This window comes from Nilaparvata lugens, chromosome 7 (genome assembly GCF_014356525.2).
Source record: "Nilaparvata lugens isolate BPH chromosome 7, ASM1435652v1, whole genome shotgun sequence".
NCBI lineage: Eukaryota > Metazoa > Arthropoda > Insecta > Hemiptera > Delphacidae > Nilaparvata > Nilaparvata lugens.
The window spans coordinates 8,472,173-8,487,911 of NC_052510.1; the positions used below are offsets into that span (position 1 = coordinate 8,472,173).

At 34.5% G+C, this 15,739-nt stretch overlaps 1 protein-coding gene across 6 annotated transcripts in view; it reads left to right on the forward strand.

The window, feature by feature from the left end:
- Positions 1–15,739, forward strand: part of LOC111055726 (glycoprotein 3-alpha-L-fucosyltransferase A) — a 109,156-nt gene that overhangs the window by 14,711 nt on the left and 78,706 nt on the right. Inside the window, exons 1-2 of one of the 6 annotated variants that reach the window (XM_039433605.1) lie at positions 7,401–7,502; positions 9,367–10,406. The exons of 4 other annotated variants lie outside the window; for them this stretch is intronic. The gene's annotated coding sequence lies outside the window, so the exon portion shown is untranslated. Of the gene's footprint in view, positions 1–7,400; positions 7,503–9,249; positions 10,407–15,739 lie in introns of those variants that run through there. One more of the 6 variants, XM_039433608.1, reaches the window with a different exon arrangement.

Below are 15,739 nucleotides of genomic sequence, written 5' to 3' on the forward strand. Positions count from 1 at the left end.
CACTGTATATTCAAAGGTTGCCTCTACTATCAGAGTATAGGCTTTAATCTCTTAAGAGTTATACTTTTATGAGAAACTACACTACACTATACATTCATTGATCAGAGCAAGTCGCTTATCAGTCTCAAAGTTTGTGTTGCTTCAAGTACCACTCATCAAACACATGAGTCATTCTTACGTTCATAGGTAGGCTTTTGCAGTTGTATCGACTTCTACCATAGAGAAACAATAGCGTGAGTAGATATCCCATGGTATAGGACGTTTATGTCGCAACTTTTTTGTTATCTGAAGCCGATAGTCCACCTAGCTCTTTCCCGTGAAGCTGTGTGAGGCTCGTAGTCTCTCATACTGTGCCGTTCATACACTCTCACCCCAAAAAAAACAGTAGAAATCGACAGTAATCGGCTTGAGATAACAGTAAAAGTTGCAACATAAACGCCTTATACCATAGGATATCTACTTACGCTATTGTTTCTCTATGCTTCTACTCAGTAGCCAACATACTGGCTTCGTTATCATCAATATTTCTGAAAGATTTCACTAACAATACCAAGCAAGCAGGCCTACACCAAGGGCTACAAAATTAAATGTAGAATGTGATTCACGTTCTAAAGTCAGCATAATATGATAAACATTGGTCTGCTTTCCTTGTCTGAAATTAGACAAAACAGATAGCCTCATCCTTTTCTAACTCTAAATAGTTGCTAAACTGTTTTGGGATAATACGTAGAGATATAGACTATCTTGTCTCTGGTACTATATTTAATAATAGTATTGTGAAATTTAGTCTTACAAAAGAGTGGACTGTATAAATAGGAGAGAATAAATCGAATTCTGAAAAAAGAGAGAAACAATGTGTCTTGACTGATTTTACACCTGACTGAAATTCATTCCACATGTGTGCAAGAACCGTTATGTCATAAAAGAGATTGTTTGAAGATGGAGAATAGTTTTAACAAGTATCAAAGACAACATCTTTACTGTCTTTGATAGTACAATAATAGTATTATTTGTAAACCGAAATTTATTTATTTATTCAAATTACAATATGAGGGCACAGGAAGAGATACTTCCCATAATAGCCCTCTTGACACAACAAAAATTACAATATTCTAATATATTAATAGTATAATATAATATAAATAGTATAAGTCTAATCTAATATAGAGAATTCACTAAATTAGAGAGAGATAGAAACTACAATATTTTTTTAACCAAAATTGAAGATGAAAAAGATGAAGATGAAAAATATGATGTATGCAATGCCGAATCTGTATTTTATTTGATACAAATAACGAAGAGTTCTTATTGATTCAATTGTTAATTGCTGAAAGAATTTTTGATGAATTTGAATAAGCCTAGTTGCTCATTCATGTGTTATTGATCTTCAAAACAATTTTATCTGCGAGGGAGCTTCAAAGCATCATCTTGTGAGCTTTGGCTAGGTTTTATGAGAAAAACACCGACTCTGAAGGCTGGATATTGTTGAGGGTGAAAAATGAGAGCTGAACAAAAGCTGAGATAGCCCTTAAGTAAGAGATTCACATACAACTGACAGCATTGGTTGAATGGGAAGCTTTGTTGTTATCTATCATGGAATCCTGACAGCTTGAAGTGATTCTTAGCTCTCAGCAGGGGTGAACGTTCATCAAGATGTTTGTCAGCACTGGTTGAATAGAAAGCTCTGATGTTATCTTCTAAGGAATGCTGACAGTTTGGAGTAAATCTTAGCTTCTGACAGGGGGTCATCAAGATCTAGGAGACTCCTGCCGTTTCTGCTCATTAGTCACGTGATAACGTACATTGAAAAGGAGTCAAGTACGCTCGTTAACTGTTTGAGCTGATGAGCCCTATTCTCTTCTTCCCTTCTGAAGTTTGACATTTTGGTAGTAGACCTTTATCTCATCTAGAAGAGTTTACAGTTTCCTTGTTTTTCGTTGTATAATTTGATTTGATTTTTTAAGAGAATTTACAGGAATAAGTTCTACGTACAGCAAACTTGTCAAGACTTGAAGACTTTTCAATATAGACATATTTCATGTTTTAGGTTTTGATTCATCGCAATTTGAATTTTTTAACATTTATACATTGATAGATACAATATCATTCTCAACTATGAATGTTTTAAAAAGGAACAACAGGCTTAAAGCCCAAAACTGTTCCTTCCCCGAATTTGGATAGAAATTGTCCAAAAATAAGTTATGCTCATCATTTTCCAATTTTGAATCCAAAATATAAATATAAACTAGGAATTTAGAATTTCGATAAGTTGAAAACAAAATTAAATACAAATATTCCACTGAACCATCACTGATAATTGGAAAATACTGTCTAATGATGTAGGCCTACTTATTTTTTATTCTATTAACTTGGACCAAATAACTACTGAATGATTCTCCATTTGAGTAACTCAAAATATTTGGTTTCAATCATAGAATCATAATAAAAGTTATAATTAGCTTCTTCCCGTAAGAGTTTATTACATCACTCATTGTTAGTTTCTTATTATAAATACAGTGATACGTTGTTAAATTATCAATAAAATCGGCAAACAATATATTATTCCTAAAAGCTTGGAAAACACAGCTCGAAAAAACAGAGCTTGCAATCTTACAATAAATTGATGATGTGTTGATTTACCTTCCGGCAGTAGCGCTGTTTTAAAAAGTACAACAGTGTCAGTTTTTTTTCTGCACAAAACTATTGAATGGGATGATGTCAGTGAATTAGTAACCTATGCATTCCAAAACTTTTCCCCCATCACTCCACTGAGTTGCAGTATCAACCGAGCAATGGTTTGGTCTTTAGGGGCCATTTTGTCGCGACATTGCATAAGTCGCACTGTGCATAAGACAGGGGAAGACTGTCTACGGGGACTGTAAACGAACCAATAACACAGAATTGATGGCTTTGCTTGATGTACCTTATTGGGCTATGTAATGATAATGATCCAAATGTTCATAGGCGTAAAATAATCCAAGAAGATGGAAAAAGTAATTATACAATATTAATTAATATGTTTTGACAGTAAACAGAGTACATAACACTTGGAAAATTGGATGTTGTAAAAAATACAACACGTGACTGCTCGTGTGATTGAGTAGGGCGCGACTACCGAAAGGTTTATTGAAATTCGTCTTTAGCCTTTAACGATGTCTTTAAACGATGGAATGTTATCACGATGAATCATCCAATGGAGACAATTTCTAAGATTTGGTACAGTATTATGTTTATCATCATCACTAATTTGAAAATAGTTCCAACAATCCACTCACTAGAAAAATGCAGATATAAATTGAACCGAAATAAAAAACACTCAGATGGAGAATGAAATGAAATTTTAAATCTAAATATTATATTTTTTTGCGCTCAGTAAAATTTGTCAATTTTTTTAAAATTATTAGTATTATTGTATACATTCTTCATAAACTAAGCTCATGTTATATGATTAATTCTATTTCATTTTTTGTTTATTAACGATTTTTCTGATCATATTTTCTGTGATGTATACTATTTTCTTTGAAATTGTAATTGTTTTGATTGACAAAATAAATTTGAATTTGAAATGAAGTTGCCTAATACAGTACTCCTAATACAGTAAGCCTAATATATTGCTCCTGAGAGCCAAATCCTCGTATGTTGAAAATGAAATGCAGTTGCCTATCCTGCCCCTGAAACTGTTACTGTGTCAGTCGATCAGCTGTTGTGCTGACCTTGTCGCTAGGACAAGGCCACGGCGCGTAGACCAGTCGAGGCATTGTCAAGGACGTTTATCAGTGGATCATTTCAAAGCGCCTGCGTCTAAACGGCTCGCATCTTTCAGCCCCGCTTAATTTCACTTATCATTAGCCTATTGAAAACAATGTCAAAGTAAATTTCCTCATTCCTGTTTAATCATAAAATCAAATTCCATTATTGTTGAATGATGATATTCTTTACAAATAGTAGTGTTTCCATCATCAGCTCAAACATATAATAATTTGTCGAATACCAATAAGGCACTTGGGTCTTTTGAATTTTCCAGGCTACAAATTGTCGAGAACCGTACAATGGTGTTATATGGTTAATGAGCCTTTCTACTATCCATTTCACCAACTCGGGTCCTGTTTCCGGAATGCATTATTTTAGTCCGTTACGATCTCACCACATGGACAAGCTTCAATTTGTGCTTCCTGATCTGATTTTTTCACTGCCTACCTGTCTGTTATTGACCTAAATTAGGAAAAAATCTCCAATACCAACATATATTTGAACAACAGCAATACCACTATTGGTGGTATTGTTATTAAAAATATTGGCAATTCGCAATATCATTATTATTAGCGTATGGCTTTAAATGGTGGGGAGACCCAAGGGTAGTTCCACCTCGCAATATCACAATTAGGCCTATCTGTCATGAGGTTATAATGACTTGGGAATCATAAGAATAATAGGAGAGAATCAGTCATCAAAAATTTTATAATTCTAGAGGATCATCTCTAGGCTTTATCACAATAAATACGAGATTTTATGATACGTGAATACAAACTAACAAGACATCATCTACTTTTCCAAATATGGTTTTGATGAGAATAAATACAAATCAATATGGACATAGCCTTTATATTTGAAGTATTTAAGACAGTTAAGAAATGGAAATCGGGCAATAGCATGTTTCTTAATCTTCTCTGAATATTGTATTTGTTTGCTTCATCCAATGAATAGATAAATGAATTATATTACAAAAAAGGCATACAATTATGATTCTTGTGAACAGAACAGTAGACCTCAAATTTATTCCCAATACTTACAGAAAAACACTTATATAAATATGTGTGACAACAACAAATAAATGTAAAGAAACTAACAAAATATAAAGCATAATGAATAATAAATTCAAATCATATTTGGGCTGAATTCTTGTGAGTTTTCAAGTCCTGTTATACAGAGAAATCCACTGAACGGTATTTAGCAAAGCATGCTAAATGATGATAATTAATGTATACATCTATCGGAGTTACTCTCGTACAACTATCAGATTATTTCCTTTGTTCACACCAGACTATTCAATTACTGAAATCATTGGAAATAGGTTAAATTGTTGAATATAAATTTAATATTGTTTGAACGATAACATTTTTCATTATTTGGTGACTGACAAGTTTTAGATAGCACATTCTCAAGTCATGCTATCACACCTTGAAATGATTATACTCGTGAAGTAGGCCTCTTATTTCTCTATCATATTTTTCGAGGACAAAATAGTTGACAAAATAGTGATTACTATATTCTTGACTGCCAATGCGTGAATAATGACAATGTTTTTCAGAGCATCAACATATATTTCGACTTCTTCAAATTGCTATAACTGTTCATCACACTAAACTTTACTCTCCACTCTTCACTCTCCAGTTACCAGCGGAAATAGATCATTTCAACACATTTTTTCCACGTTGAACCGTGAAATTGAGTTTGTTTTCTAATATTTCTTCTGGGAGTAAAATATGTGGTTATTGTGATGCTTTATGTGGGGCCTCAACTAGCTTTTCGAGAATATATGATTGATAAAATATACTATAGCCCACTCTAAGAATGAAAAAATATTAGTAGATATCATTAACTTCAAATTTCGTTCATGTAATTGACTGACTATATATTACTTCATTCAGTCGATACATAATTTATATTACGACCCTAGTGGTCTACTGAATTTGCACAAAGAATTAACGAATTAATAATAATAAATTATGATGAAATTTATCATTATAAATTCGTTTATGTGAAGTAGTATTATTAGGGCCAGACCATAATTAAGCGTTTTTTCAAGAGCTATCCCACTCAGCCAATCGAAGAGCTTCCTGCCCTGTCGACTCCAGAAACGCCTAAAAACCTATTAATATGGTCTGGTCCTTATTGCCTTTGATATGTGTTCGGACAGGGAGGGCTCAGTCACATCAACTCTTGTTAATGTCGCAACTTTATAATTAATATAACTATCATCATTATTCCCTTTGATGTGAGTTTGAACTATCACTATTTTACCACTCCACCCTCATTATAATTTGTAATTGTGCAACTCAACATTCATATCAAATGTAATGAGTGAAATATTTCTCACAATAACATCCTTATTGCCTCTGACATTGTTCTAAACTGATTGTCTTGACCACATTACTCTCAGCTTTATTTCTTATCTATATATATAAAAGCGAAATGGCACTCACTCACTCACTCACTCACTCACTCACTCACTCGCATAACTAAGAATCTACTGGACCAAAAACGTTCAAATTTGGTAGGTATGTTCAGTTGGCCCTTTAGAGGCGCACTAAGAAATCTTTTGGCAATATTTTAACTCTAAGGGTTGTTTTTAAGGGTTTAAAGTTCGTCTTTCAGCATGTATATTCTTCTTCTCCCAATCTCTCAATTATAATTGAAATGTCCATATCATAATATGTTACTATAGAACTATAGCATAGATAGAGTACCTCTTCGAAACAGTTGTTAACTGGCAACTAAATTAATAATTTTGTCAGGTTGGCATTAAGTTGAGTTGACTTTGTTATGTTGGCATTAAGTTGAAGATTGAAATGCATTTACCGCGGAAAAATTGATTGGGCACTGCTACTTCAATCCTGGGAATATTATATTACTAGCCGTCAGGCTCGCTTCGCTCGCCATATCCGTTTAGCCAGACGTTTAGTCTGGATCCCCGACTGGATCGTCCTAACATATGATAAAAATGCTCAAATGAGAAATGCAGGCGAGCGAAGCGAGCCTGCTGATCTCATTCTTGGACGATCCAGTCGGGGGTCCAGGGGGCGGAGCCCCCTAGCTAGACGGATATGGCGAGCGAAGCGAGCCTGTCGGCTAGTTACATTCTATAATATAGAGTAAACTCTGTATATTACATTGTAAGTGGGTGTTACCACAAGATCTGCTTATCACCAAGTATGCAACCGCAACTTTGGTCAGACTGCCAGACGTCCGGTAGTTATTGTGATATTCACTCAAAACTGTCACTATCGTTCGAATTGGAAGCTCTAATGTGATTAATAGGGAATGCTGACCGTTTAAATACCACTTACTGACTGAAGGCCAGTTACTGTCACACCGCCTTCTTGATCTGTCACCATTGGTTGTTCTGGAAATTAATGATTTTAGTCATGAGGAATGATGACAGTTTGAAGAGAGCCTGGCTATAGTTACTTTCTCCTACCCCACTTGTAACTGCTACCTACCTCTGCTGCACCAGTCAATTGAACCGGCCTCTCTCTCACTCCCCCTCGCCAATTCTGCATTTTTCCTCTCACTTTTCATAACTCTGCAGTCGTTCAGTTGTTCAAGTTCTCAGTCGACCGGCGGCGTTTGTTATGACAAGAACGCGGGTTCAATTCGTCGGTTTAAATTGTAGTTATAACAACAACGCGAGTTCAGATCGTCGCTTTAAGTCGCTGTTATAACAACAACGCGGGCTTGGATCATCGGTTTAAATCGCTGGTATCACAAGAACGCGAGTTCAGGTCGGTTTAATCCACTGAACGGTACATAGCAAAGCATGCTAAATGATGATAATTAATGTATACATCTATCGGAGTTACTCTCGTACAACTATTAGATTATTTTCTTTGCTCACACACAGACTATTCAATCACTGAAATATTAAAATCATTGGAAATAGGTTAAATTGTTGAATATAAATTTAATATTGTTTGAACGATAACATTTTTCATTATTTGATGACTGACAAGTTTTAGATAGCACATTCTCAAGTCATGCTATCACACCTTGAAATGATTATACGTAAAGTAGGTCTCTTATTACTTTATCATTTTTCGAGGACAAAATAGTTGACAAAATAGTGATTACTATATTCTTGACTGCCAATGCGTGAATAATTACAATGTTTTTCAGAGCATCAACATATATTTCGACTTCTTCAAATTGCTATAACTGTTCATCACACTAAACTTCATTCTTCACTCTTCACTCTCCAGTTAGCAGCGGAAATAGATCATTTCAACACATTTTTTCACGTTGAACCGTGAAATTGAGTTTGTTTTCTAATATTTCTTCTGGGAGTATAATATGTGGTTACGGTTATGATTTATGTGGGGCCTCAACTAGCTTTTGAGAATATATGATTGATAAATATACTATAGCCCACTCTAAGAATGAAAAAATATTAGTAGATATCATTAACTTCAAATTTCGTTCATGTAATTGACTGACTATATATTACTTCATTCAGTCGATACATCATTTATATTACGACCCCAGTGGTCTACTGAATTTGCGCGAAGACTTATTTTTAACGAATAATTAATAATAAATTATGATAAAATTTATCATTATAAATTCGTTTATGTGAAGTAGTAATCTTAGGGCCAGACCATATTAAGCGTTTTTTCAGGAGCTAACCCACTCAGCCAATCAAAGAGCTCCCTGCCCTGTCGACTCTAGAAACGCCTAAAAACCTATTAATATGGTCTGGTCCTTATTGCCTGTGATATGTGTTCGGACAGGGAGGGCTCAGTCACATCAACTCTTGTTAATGTCACAACTTTATATATACATATAACTATCATTCTTATTCCCTTTGATGTGAGTTTGAATTATCACTATTTTACCACTTCACCCTCATTATAATTTGTAATTGTGCAACTCAACATTCATATAAAATGTAATGAGTGGAATATTTCTCACAATAACATCCTTATTGCCTCTGACATTGTTCTAAACTGATTGTCTTGACCACATTACTCTCAGCTTTATTTCTTATTACATTCTATAATATAGAGTAAACTCTGTATATTACATTCTAAGTGGGTGTTACCACAAGATCTGCTTATCACCAAGAATGCAACCGCAACTTTGGTCAGACTGCCAGACGTCCGGTAGCTACTGTGATATTCACTCAAAACTGTCAGTATCGTTCGAATTGGAAGCTCTAATGTGATTAATAGGGAATGCTGACCGTTTAAACGCCACTTACTGATGACTGAAGGCCAGTTGTCACACCGCCTCCATGATCTGTCACCATTGGTTGTTCTGGAAATGAATGATTTTAGTCATGAGGAATGATGACAGTTTGAAGTGAACCTGGCTACAGTTACTTTCTCCTACCCCACTTGTAACTGCTACCTACCTCTGCTGCACCAGTCAATTGAACCGGCCTCTCTCTCACTCCCCCTCATCAATTCTGCATTCTTCCTCTCACTTTTCATAACTCTGCAGTCGTTCAGTTGTTCAAGTTCTCAGTCGACCGGCGGCGTTTGTTATGACAAGAACGCGGGTTCAATTCGTCGGTTTAAATTGTAGTTATAACAACAACGCGGGTTCAGATCGTCGGTTTAAATCGCTGGTATCACAAGAACGCGAGTTCAGGTCGGTTTAAATCTTAGTTAACTTGAGTTAAGATCGTCGTTTCAAATCGCAGTAATAAAAACAACGCTAGTTCATCGGTTTTAATTGCAGTTATAACGAGAACGAGGATTCAGATCATCCGTCGGCGTGTGTTATAACAAGATAGTAGCTTGAAGCATTGGTTTGGAGCACATTTTTAACAAGATTTCGAATCCTTTTTATCTGTCTGTTTGAGACAGATTTAAAACATCGGTTTGAGTAGTGATTGAAAGGCTTCAAGTATTGTATAATCGGTTTTATAAAGCTGTCTCAAACCATCCACTGTAATATCAAATCATCTCTGAAAGTTTTTCAACAAACATTTACGTGAAATAATTTTGTGAATCACAAGTGTCTTCTATTCATCCAATAAGGGAGAAATGTTCAATTATTAATATTATCAGCTGTAACATACATCATTTATTTGTTCAGTACCAATTTCTTCTGTTGGATGTTGCTATTTATTATAATAGGCTATCAGTGTTGTTTATTGTGACTGTTTTTTTGGTAGAATCATGATAGTCAAAACTTAAGAAATATTTCTTTACCGGAGATACTGTATAATTTGTGAAGAGCTATTATGATAACTAATATAACCGGTGTTTGACCTACTTATATTCAAAATATTCTTTCCGATGAAGTTATAACTCTTGGTCGAATTAATTATTCTCAATTGAATTTCTGATTGAACTCTTACTGATGAAGGTCAATGTTTTTTCATCTGTTTATTCTGGTTCAAAACCTAGTAATTATTTGATTGTTTTTCTTTCCAAGTGATCGAAATCTACCAAATCAGTGTGGTTTCCGTTATGACTTCCCTTGCAGTCGCGATCTATTGGATATCGTGACGTCATGTTTGATTTGATGGATTCAATTGTGTAGAAACTATTTTTGAAATAAGTCTTGTTGTGACATGGATAGTGAACACTTGATTGGCTGGCTGTTCCGGACTGTTGACGGCTTAGAGAAGGATCTCGTTAATTTAATCCATTCATGTTCCATTGGAAGGAGTGAGATGCAGCGTGAGTATAAATAATCATGGATATTTTAGATTAATTTTCATGATAATTTCAACTTCTTGTACATTGAATAATATAGAATAGAGATGAACTTCATTCACGAAAACTGATTTCAAATTATTCATTATCTGAATATGGAACAAATTGAAAGAATAAGCAGTGATGAAAATACCATGTATCCTGTAAACTGATGAATATTGTGATTTACACAGCTAAATTCTGTTAACTTCAATCTCACATGAATCTGGGACTTGATCAAGGGTAATCACATTTTAAGTTACATTACTTTTCATATATTCTTTGTTTGAATACCAACCATGATGTGTCAACATCTTTGTGGATTTATTTTATGTTATTCTTTGGTGATGAATTCGAATTTGAATTTGATTATTTTCTCAAAGTCTGGGACTAGAGCAAGGGTAATCACGGATGAAGTTACATTACTTTCTATTCAATTCTTTTCATGTTTTTATATCAACCAAGATATGTCAGTATCTTTTTGGATTTATTTTATGTAATTCTTTGGTGATGAATTCTGATTTAAATTTGATTATTTTCTCAAAGTGGTAGACATTCATATTAGTTACACGGTACAGTGTTTTGAGGATATGTTTCAAGTCCTATTTTCTAATCAAGTGGTGATGTGTGATAGAACTATGATACTACAGTATCAACAATAGGGTGATCCACTATATAACCATGATTTTTAGTATAATAGTCCCGGCTTCAGTATAAGTCGCAATGGCTATTGAAGGCTTTAATTATAATATAATCTGGCCAGGTGAGACCTTTCCACAAGGGACCGACTCCTCACCAAAAAGATTCACTAAAAGATGCAATTCTCAATGACATCACTTCTTTCGTGATATATTTATTCTATCTGACTAAGTAAGATATATGTAACCTTATCCATATTAGGGAGAGAAGTCACCTTATTTTTCCTTCCCTATCATTTCAATGATGAGGAATGATGAGGAATTCACTTATGAAGAACATGAATTTTGCTCAAGAAGTTATTGTTGTCAAACACTATTGAGAGGTATACACCTAATTCATAAAATATAATAGACCATAATCTTATTTAACTCAATTAATTTTGATGTTAATCATTTCATCTTCTTCTTCTTCTGAGTCCCACGGTTTAGGCATGATTGCCTGTTCCGGTCTTTAAAATAGCCTTGGAAATTAAAATTTATCAAAAATATAATCAATTCAATTCAATTTCAATTTATTAAAAACACACAAAACAAGACAAAACAAAATTACAAAGATTTAAAAGAATCAAAATTAAACTTTATAATCGTGTCTAGTTTGAAGACCACCGTTGGTCTTCCAACGTCTCTCTTACCTTAATATTTCATTCAAACGCTAATATGGTCTCTGAATGATCCTTTTTAGGTCTCCGATTTATGAAGCTTCAGAACAAAACGAATGGATAGTACAAGATACCAGTAGGAAGTGAATAAACATTAATTGGAATATGGTTATCAAGGATTATAGGAGCTGCAGGAGAATATTATATCACAAGCTATGTCACGAGAATTGATGGCTCATGCTATCAATCATGAAACAAAGTGTTTTGTTTAAAATATTGGCTTCTCAGCATAGGTTTCTTGAAATATAGTCAAATAATAAAGGGTAGCGTACTTGAATATGCTTAATGAACTATTACAATTGGGAGAAAAACACTCATGATATATATTCACTCAAAACCCTTAGCATTCCCTTTCAATGCTTCCAATTCAACGGAAGCTAACAGTTTGGATCGAATCTCAGTAAAGCGAGAAATGTCAATCATTTCTTTCAATAAATTAACGAAATTCAGGCCACACAAATGTCCACATGCAATGATTTCAGAATCCAGCCTACTACCAGCACCTTCACCAGAGCAATAACCTTTCAAGCCAAACACCCTCTCCCACACACACTCTCTCTCTCTCTCTTTCCCACTCTCTAGTCTACTTTCCTCTCATTCTAATTATTGAAATTTCCCAATGCTACATGGAATCGTATGCTTATCATTATTCATTTAGGTAGTGTTCCACTCTCATACAGTTCCAGCTCTCAATCATGTCGACTGATTTAATTCACATTGCGAGACAATTGTAAATTTGAAATCTAGGAACAAGAAACATTGTTCCCAGTCACGGGCTGTGAATGAATTAAAACATGTTTTGATTTACGTCTTTGTTTTGGAATTTCTGTCTGAGGATTTTGATAATAATTGGTATCGTTGTCTCCACAAATCTTATTCCGTGTTGATTTGTTATTGTAACACCTACAGAGTCAGTGACTAATACTACTGCCTCCACATTTTTAGACTATATTCTCTTACATGCCACTCCTATCACATAATTTTCGAGTGATTTCAAATTATTATCTGAAAGATAGGGAAATCCTTGAGCTGAAGTACCTTATGGTACTTGATGCTCCCATAAAATAGAGGAAAATTCTCTAGAGTTTTAGAGTTATTTTTGCTGATGATGTCAACAGAAGTCTGTGACTGATGCGTGAGGAGTGAGGTCAAAGATCATAGATCAGTAATGAATGCAAGGAAAACTGCGAATGGAACTCATGACTGGTGCAACAATTATTATGTTGTGACTCGACAGATCCCTAGGTTATGGCTAGATTTAAACATTACTTACGCTTCTAGGCACTATTCAGACTACTGCCGGATTAAAAGATCACACTTGTGCAACGACTATTATTGAAATAAACTTTGGAATGCATTTAGTTGCTGATAATGAATTGATGATTAGTCGAATAAATGAAAAATTGATTTTTTTATAAGGAAACATAGCTCAAGATCGGGAAAACCATTATCAATGAGCTGTAAAAATAATATCAGTGAATACAATGTGGCAGTTTGAAAACGATTTGGGGGAAAACAATAACCTTTTAGAGTCAATATCGATTAGTGTGTGATCAAACAGATTATGATAAAAATATTGGTACTATTATTAGTAATATTGGTAATAATATCATAGACTGAAGAATATGTATACTTGCAGTTCATTAATCTATAACATTAAACTGTGTTTGAATGGAAAAAATCCATTACCTGATTTTAAATAAAAAAATCCCATTACCTGATTTTAAATCTTTGATTTCAAATCCATTACCTATTGTGAAGACTACGAAATCACTGCTTATCAATTATCAGTTAGCTTGTAACTTGTCACTCAAATCATAGCGAACTATTTTCATCGTTAGATTTTGAGCATGAAGACGATTCCGTAATCAATGATGAACAAAATAACATTAAATCATTATTCATCACACTAATTACTATATTACTCTCAAGTTATCCATTTTGTGATTGTTTAAGCTCTCTTTCACCCAACCAAGATTGGTTGTGTCGTCATTGTCGGGACGATGAAGATGCTACTCTCCCATTGGTTAGCTTCTAATTGGTTGGATTCTCTCAGTCCCTTACCATAGCTGCCACCATGATAAAAACTTGCTGCTCTCTCATTGGTTGGCTTATGATTGGTTGAATTATCAATTGGCCGTTGTCTGAATTTCTGATCTCATGATTGTTAGCTCGTTATTGGTTGGATAGCATCTTACTCAACTTTCATTGAATGCGAAGATAGTTTACAAGCTAGAAGAATAGGGCACGTGTGCAGATAGAACGGTTTAAACGGAGAAAACGGAGAAATGTCAGCTGTTTGTTTAAACCCTGTATGAAACACATTATGATAAATGAAAACATATCTACAAGTAAAAGTGGTTTAGTGTTAAACGTAATGTTAGCATATGGCCCTGAGTCATATCCCAATTTCCTGCTTTCTGATCACGACCTATAAGGATGATTTCAATATTGTCTGCCCAGATTTTTTGTTACATTCGTATTAATCTCACACTCTGCACCACACAAATTTCTGTTCCAATCTTAATAAAATTAGAAAGAAAATCCAAAAAAAAGTTTTCTATCTCTCTGTTGGGAAAAATAACTTATGATGTATCTTCTTTTTTAGGTACCTTCTCCATAACGGTGGTTGGCTACCATCATGACTATTTTTGTTAACTGCTGCTCGGATTAGGTCCTGTGACGAGCATTTGAATGCTTCCCTCAGGTTTCTCAACCAACACATTCCTCTACGTCCCACTGAACGCTTAACAACAAGTTTACATTGTATTATGAGGTGAAGAATGACGTAATTAGGTCCTCTCATAATGCGCTCAAAATATTTCAATTTCCTGATCTTAATGTCACGCACAATATCCAGTTGTTGAATAGTCATCAGAGACTATATCCAGTTGTATAGTCATCATAAAATCTAGCTTCTACCCTGATATCCATTTCAATCACATTTTTGAAGCTTCAACCATGTTTACTCAGGGATCTAGGAAGATTTCACGAAGGTACTGTATCTACCCTTGATTCCAAGAGACCTCTCAATGTCAAGCCCTCAAGTATCCCTACATGTAGCTTTGATCTTTGAAGTGGGCTAGTCGGCTAGACTATTCTACAAGGATGTCATAGAGTGGGACTATTGCAAAGGATCTAAGTTGAGAGGGTCTATCCATAGAGAAACAATAACATAAGTAGATATCCCATGGTATAGGGCGTTCATGTCGCAACTTTTACTGTTATCTCAAGCCGCTGATTCATGTAAAATTCTTTCCCGTGAAGCTGTGTGAGACTGGTAGTCTCTCATATTGTGCCGTTCATGCACTTTCACCCCATCAAAACAGTAAAGTTCGACAGTAATCAACAGTAATCGGCTTGAGATAACAGTAAAATTTGCGAAATAAACGCCCTATACTATGGGATATCTACTTACGCTAGTGTTTCTCTATGGTCTATCACATTGAATCACTTCTTCAACATTGTTCCGTACCATCGTTTTACATTATGATAAGTTATATCATTCGAGCTCCAGTAATCATGTGAAATGATCTCTGATATTATTCCTGTGTATCATTCTCTCATCATTTATGCTATACATTCCTGTTGTTCCTTCCTAATCATATTTTTATGATTTGTAATTTGTATTCACGAATAAATGAATGAATGGAATGTTCATGAACATTCCATGCTTCCGTGAAACATTATTGTAACTTTTCTCTCTATACACACAAAAGACAGCCTTTTAGGAGGATTCAATACTTCTCCAATGATTATTCTAATTATTTTGAGATACATACTATTTATCATCTTATTCCCTTCCACTATGTTGAGTTCATAGTTGATATCCATAGTATCATGGCTTACTTTAGATAAAGTAGGCTGTCTATAGTAGGCTGTGATATTGTTCATATGTTGAGTTCATATTTAACTAATATCATGAATGAAATTTATTCTGGAATGATGATAAGCTCCCAAG